The sequence below is a fragment of the Parasteatoda tepidariorum genome, chromosome 1, assembly GCF_043381705.1.
Source record: "Parasteatoda tepidariorum isolate YZ-2023 chromosome 1, CAS_Ptep_4.0, whole genome shotgun sequence".
In the NCBI taxonomy this organism is placed as follows: Eukaryota; Metazoa; Arthropoda; class Arachnida; order Araneae; family Theridiidae; genus Parasteatoda; species Parasteatoda tepidariorum.
Window position 1 is genome coordinate 95,267,943 of NC_092204.1, and position 6,719 is coordinate 95,274,661.

The 6,719-nt window shown below is 29.1% G+C and overlaps 1 long non-coding RNA gene across 1 annotated transcript in view; it reads left to right on the top strand.

The window, feature by feature from the left end:
- Positions 1-4,301: 4,301 nt before the first annotated feature.
- The window catches only part of LOC139427013 (uncharacterized), a 17,723-nt gene continuing 15,305 nt past the window's right edge, over positions 4,302-6,719 (top strand). The window contains exons 1-2 of the long non-coding RNA XR_011638132.1: positions 4,302-4,440; positions 5,821-5,920. This is a non-coding gene — a long non-coding RNA (uncharacterized lncRNA). The remainder of the gene's footprint in view (positions 4,441-5,820; positions 5,921-6,719) is intronic.

Below are 6,719 nucleotides of genomic sequence, written 5' to 3' on the forward strand. Positions count from 1 at the left end.
ATGTTAATTTTACTTTTTGCGGTATTCGCCATAGCTCGGGAACTTTTCAATTTAATTGAAAGATTTTTGCACACTATTTCTGATTCTGAAAGATTTTTGCACTGAAGACACTATTTCTGATTTTCAATTGCAGGCTGGTCTTTTTCCCAATGACCTCAGAAATGCCAGAATTGCTACTCTCTTATAGTTATCCAGTGAGCACCTGTGGGTAAGTCACGGTGGTAGAGTCGCCTACGTCATACAACCACAAAACCGTTTATAGAGTGGGTTACATTCACACAATCACACAGAAAAAAACGACGTAAAACATAGAGAGAGAGATAAAGTTACATCTATGGCTACGGTGGGATTCGAACTCACAACCACTGGCTCCGTAGTCCAGTACAGTAACCACTAACCCAGTGATCAGCTCATTTCTGATTTTACTAGCTGGGATGTTTATCAAATTTCTTGTCAGTGTGGTATAGCACATGCTGAAAAGACATAAATGTACTCTTAAATTTCGATTCAAAAAACATGAAAGGTATATCCAAATTCAGGATATTAAATTATCTCTCATTATCCAGCATATTTGAAATTATAATCATAGGTTTTGATTTTTTTCTGTTAAAATCATTCAACACCACTCATCATTTACCGAGTTTAATTTCTGGGAATCATTCTACACTGCTCATCATCTACCGTGTTTGATTTCTGGAAATCATTCAGCACTGCTCATCATCTACCGAGTTTGATTTCCGGAAATCATTCAACACTGCTCATCATCTACCGAGTTTGATTTCTGGAAATCATTCAACACTGCTCATCATCTACCGTGTTTGATTTCTGGAAATCATTCTACACTGCTCATCATCTACCGTGTTTGATTTCTGGAAATCATTCAACACTGCTCATCATCTACCGAGTTTGATTTCCGGAAATCATTGAAAATTTTGAAAAATTCTTACAATCAAATTACTGATCTTTCTATCCTCTCTTTGCCCAATATTACGGTATCTATTCTGCTTTAATTTTGCACCTTGGGGATTCTATCAAACACCTCCACTGTTGTTTCTTATCTTACTTCTTTTGTTATGGTGTGCAAGTTTGTCCCACAGTCACTATTGGTTGAAACACTTTACAAATACGTGTGTCTTTATTTTTCCATGCTATTTGGTGTTAAAACACTGAAGAAAGTCAGCGTTTACAGAATAGAAACTCTAGTATGCATTAAAAGAAATATAATATCTAGTATTAAAAGAAAGTTATGTAATTTTTTTTCAGTAACTAGTAAAGAAAATATATTTTCCGGATATAAGTATTATAAAATTCTTTGATTTATCTAAAAACTGCATAAAATGCACCGATTAATATGTATATTTAACATGTTGTTGTTTTTGTTAGAGCATGAAACTGAAAAGTTTGGATTCATTTTTGTCACTTGCTTCAGATCTAAAAAGAATGAAAATAAATGTTGTTTTGAGTCTTAAATATAACAGAATTTTATTTAAAAAAAAAGAGTATTTTAATCCCCACAAAGCTATCACGCTACTATAAAAACAAAATAATTTAACTTAAAAAAACTCATAAAACTTATACCTCAAAATTAAATAACATGACTAACTCTAAACAATTTTGCGACTCATGCAAATTTCACAATGTTCCCACAGAGCCATGGATTTCCTTGCTCTGTAATTCGGCAGAATAACACGACTTCTTTCTTCAAACCAAACATAGATCAGATTAAAATGTCAATCACATTTTTCACTCAGAATAGATTCCTATTAAATTAAATCCTTTGTATCTCTAACAATTTCTTATTAAGATTAAAAGTAAATCTCTTGTAAGAAAATGCTTCCGTGACAATCTTGTTTCATTATGTTTTTCATTGTGGCGTAAAACTAAATTAATATTTTTCAACATTTTTTACCCCATGACTTGTTTAAAATTTTGTTATTAATTTCTCTGCGCTGGCAAAACTGTCAAAAATGACGCGTAGGTTAATTAGAGGAGTTGCAAAAGCAGATGAGCTGGAAGGAAATCTTGAACAAAAAAAAATCAAGCTTTTATAACAATCAACTTTTTAATTATAGTTTTCAGTTTAAATTTAAAAATAAATTCTTGTTATGCATGATAGTTTAACTTTAAAATAAATGACAAAAAGGAACGTAAATATATAGAAAGCTTGTGAATGCGAGAATAAAGAATGAATTTTTCAGAAAAATTATTTCACTTTTTGTAATCGATTATATTTACTAAACATCTATTTATACTATTTACATTAAAAAAAATTCAAAAGCTATTAATACTTCAGTACCTTGAATGATGAATATTTTAGTACAATGAACTAAGACATAAACGCGATGAATTTTTCAAAATTTTTTTTCCTTAGTCACAACGGAGTCCTCTTGTAACAATAAATAAATAAATAACAAAACGTTTAGTCGATTCTAAATATTTGAAGAGTAAACAATCTACAGTTTAGAAATTTCTGCTGTTGACTGCTATTGATTAACTGCTGTTGATGATAACCTTTTAATTTCGTATATTTTATTCCATGATTATAACTACTATAATCAGAGAAAAAAATACATTGATATATTTTTTTAAAAAAAAGCATTGTTATTTAGGTAGTAATTATAAGAAATTATACTTATCCGTATTTATTCTTCGATTAACATAAACGGATTATTTGTGAGTGTCAAACATATATTCGTATTATGTTCAACAATGAAATTAACTTAATAGCAAAAAAAAATTTAAAAAAAGGAATTATTTAAGTTTTGATTCATGTTTACATGAAATAGTTTTTCATTCTAAAATACTTTTTACGGATTTGTTCTTTTAATCTTCAAACTCTGCAATTTTCTCGACAGTGATTTAAGAAATGCTTAGAAAATGATTAAATATTTGCGATTAAAGTGAGCAATGCTTTTTTATATCCTCCAAGATATAAAATGCAGTGCGAAAAACGAACAACCCTGAATAACTTTTGATCTAATGATCGGATATTAGGGTTCTAGGATTAATGGTTTGAGGGGGTGACCGCAAATATGCTAATTAATTAATGCACACGATATTTTAAGTTTAGAAATCAAACAAGAAATGCACTTTTTCCAGTGAAATCAAATTTTTAAAAAAAGACAGATAGTTAATATTCGATTTTTGAGGACGAATTCGGCCGATTTTGCACCGATTTTTTGGAGCATCAGGCGTAGATCTTATTAACGCTCGGCCACAGAGGCATTCTCATTGCGTACGTTGACGGCCCGAGTAGGATTTGCGCCAATCAGATAAGAATTTTTCTTTTGCGTTTGAACTTTGTTTCCTTATTTAACTAACGTTAAAAGTAGTTGCCAGGTATGGCTACTGACTACTGTTTTTTTTTCTTGTATCACACTACTCACTGCAGTACTTCCTTTAAAAAGTTGTGCATTACACTACAAACTACTGAAAAAAGTAGCGACTTCATTAGTTTCGCTACGCGTAAAGCGCTACTTCCGACCACTGGTCTTGAAATAGTGCGGAAACTCTTGGGATACTTCTCTGTGGTTTTAACATAATCGAAATATCATTTGCCATTATTTACTTACAGATTTCAAACACGTTGCTTAGACCTTTATGACTGTACTTAAAAACAAATTATTTGAACAAAATTTAGTCACTGTCTTCAGGTCTTAATATCTCTTTATCTAGAATTACCATAATTCCAGATAAGGATTTAAAAATAAAGATTATTCTCAATTACAATATTGCATAGAATTTTGAGTAAAAGGTAAGTTACTCAGATTAAATATTGATATAAAAACTACTCTTTACCTCTAATCAATCGTTTAAAATTTTCAAAACAGTAAAAGTGATTCGCAACGCCCTAACTGATTACTTTAGATCATAGTCATTTTTTTTTAATTTGAAAGAAAGAGATGCGCAAATTATCGATATTGGTCTCTCAATCATTTTCAACTTCTTAAAAGTAAAAAAAAATTAAAAAGGATATTTCAACTTTTAAAAAAAAATTACGAAATATAGTTCAAAAAAATTTTTGAAAGCATTTTATAATTAGTTTAATACATTTCTCTTTAGCGTTACAAATCCTAAAATCTACATAATTTGTATATGTATTTAGTAAAAATATTAAAAAAAATAATAAGTTTCTTTATTTTCAAGCTTCGGAACAAATAAGAGAATTTTAAATTCAATTTCAATAATATTATTGAAACTGGAAACAGCAACGCATTACATTAATAGTTTCAATTAATGTCTCGAGTATTTCCTGCGTTGGCAATTCCTGACTGCAATCAGTTTAAAAGAACTTTAAAAGGGGAAGCGCGTCTTTTTCTTTTCGAAGATAGATTTATAATTTCATTATTGGTAACAGTTGCTTCAGTTCGCTTAAAACCTCTAAAGTGGAACGTTAAAAAATGTTGGTACTTTTTGCATTTCTTTTTACAGTAGTAAATGGTAAGAAAACTTATCGTATCCATTTATTTTGTAATATTTAAAAAGTCTTTAAATTTATACCAATGTTTTAAAGAGAGGTTTCACTTTAATGTGAGACTTTTATTTCGTGACTTTAAATAAAAACCTAAAAACTATTCTTTTTCCCAGTTATTTAATTGTAAATTAGAATTTATAAGTCCACGAAAAATTTCACTTTGTTACGCATGCTAGAATTTTTTATTTAATTTTTTTTTTTTTTACCTGACTGTGATTCATCCATCGAATGTCCTTTTGAATTTTTTGAACGGGTCTGATTAAAAACTGGTTTTTTCAATTCGATCTGTTATTTTTACTTAGAAGTAAAATGTTAATCAGATTTTTGAATTTTATATATATCTATATATATATATATATATATATATATATATGGGTCATTCTCTCTGAAAAGGTATAGGTATAAATAGACTAAATTTTTTTCTTAAATTAAAGTAATTAAAAAAAAGATAAAAATTACATAAATGCCTTTATTTATTTTTATTATATGTCCTTATAATAATGGTCAAGTTTTCTATTTCATTTTTTACAAGATTTAAAATATTTTAAATTCTGTCTAGTACACGGAGGAGATGAAATAGTGAACGGAGGAGGCATTTTATGTTATAAAATGTCAATGAAGACTGATTCACTAATTCTTGGGTACAATTGATACGAGTTTAACATTAATGAGTAAATAATAAAATATTTCATTATTAGACATAGAACTACTTCCGATTAATCATGCTGTTATGAAAGGAAACATGTTTGAAGGAAGGAAGAATTTTTAAACTAGGTGTACAAGTAACTCTAACTAAATATTAATATTTTAAAATGTAAAGATTCTTGAAATAAAAATTCAGACTCCACACGAAAGTAATTTATGTTTTCCAAACAAAAAAAAGTTTTTTCCTCAATAAATGTTAGAAAACAATAAGATTGAAGTTATGTTTATTAAAAAATAAGAATGAAATATTAAATGCATTCAGAAGAAATGCATATGATTGATTAGTTAGACCTTTACGAAAAGTGAAGAAAAATATTAAGAAATATGCTGTATTTCTTAGTATTTATTACTAAGGGATTGAAAAAATCCCCTTTTTGGGAGAATGACCTATATATATATATATATTTGTTTCTTTAAACATACAACTCTGGAATCACATTACATTACTTCACAGATCTTGCGTTTACGAACCTTTCTTTTATATATAACAAAACGAATTTATTTCTGCTATATGACAGATAAATGGTATTTAGGAAAACGTTCGTCTAATTGTGTAAGAATTATTAATAAAAATGACCTTTAAAGCTTTGATCACAATTTTCCTATTGCCTAATAAGCAATACCATTTTCGTTTAATTCAGGAAATCTCGAGGTATGCAAAAATGGCCGACAGTGTAGACTTAATGGAACTCTTCCTGTTGGAATCCCCGGAAACGTTGAAGAATTGAATCAAATGTGCTTGTAAGTAAGCTATTTTTTCTGTTTTTTAATTTCCGTTTTATTTAATTAATTAAGAACGTTCCTTCTTAAGAGTTACAAACGTCCTTGTAAGTTTCCACTAGCTTGATTCATTAGACATCTGATACTAATTTCCTTAAAATTTTGACAATATTTTTTAGACTTTTTCTTTTCACTGGGTTTTCCTCTCTATACCAATACATGTGGCCAAAGTAGTTGTGGTTCTTTAACTACTTTTATTAATACTATGTTCTCTAAATTTTTGCTGTAGTATCGAATTCTCCAAATTCTATTTTCCTTTACTACACTGTTAAACCCATTTAAACTGTTTTCCCAAGTTTTTTCTCACTGTTTTATATCAAGAGTGCAAAAACCTTAATTATTGCTATTCTAGTGTACTTCCCACTATGACATCCACGAAAGGTAGCCGTTGTACTGACTTAAGGAAAATGGTTTTGTTTGTTTGTATGTCAGAGTCTCTATTACATTTGGTTGTACGATGTTAAATAACTGGTGTGAAAAGAATCTGCTTGTTTGAATTCCTTTTTAGGGTAAAAGATAACTGATAATTATGTTCCCAACTTAAGTTGGAAGCGAAATTAATCAACGAAATTTCATTCGATTAGGATCATCAATATCTCAGGTAATTCTGATTCCAGCATCACCTAAAATAATTCCTCCCTATCGATGCTATCTAATCCTGTATATGCCTGATGCTGTGAATTAGATCACTCCAAGATCTAACCTTTTAAAATTCACATTGATACTTTCCGATTAATATATCGTTGCTTAGACCTTTATG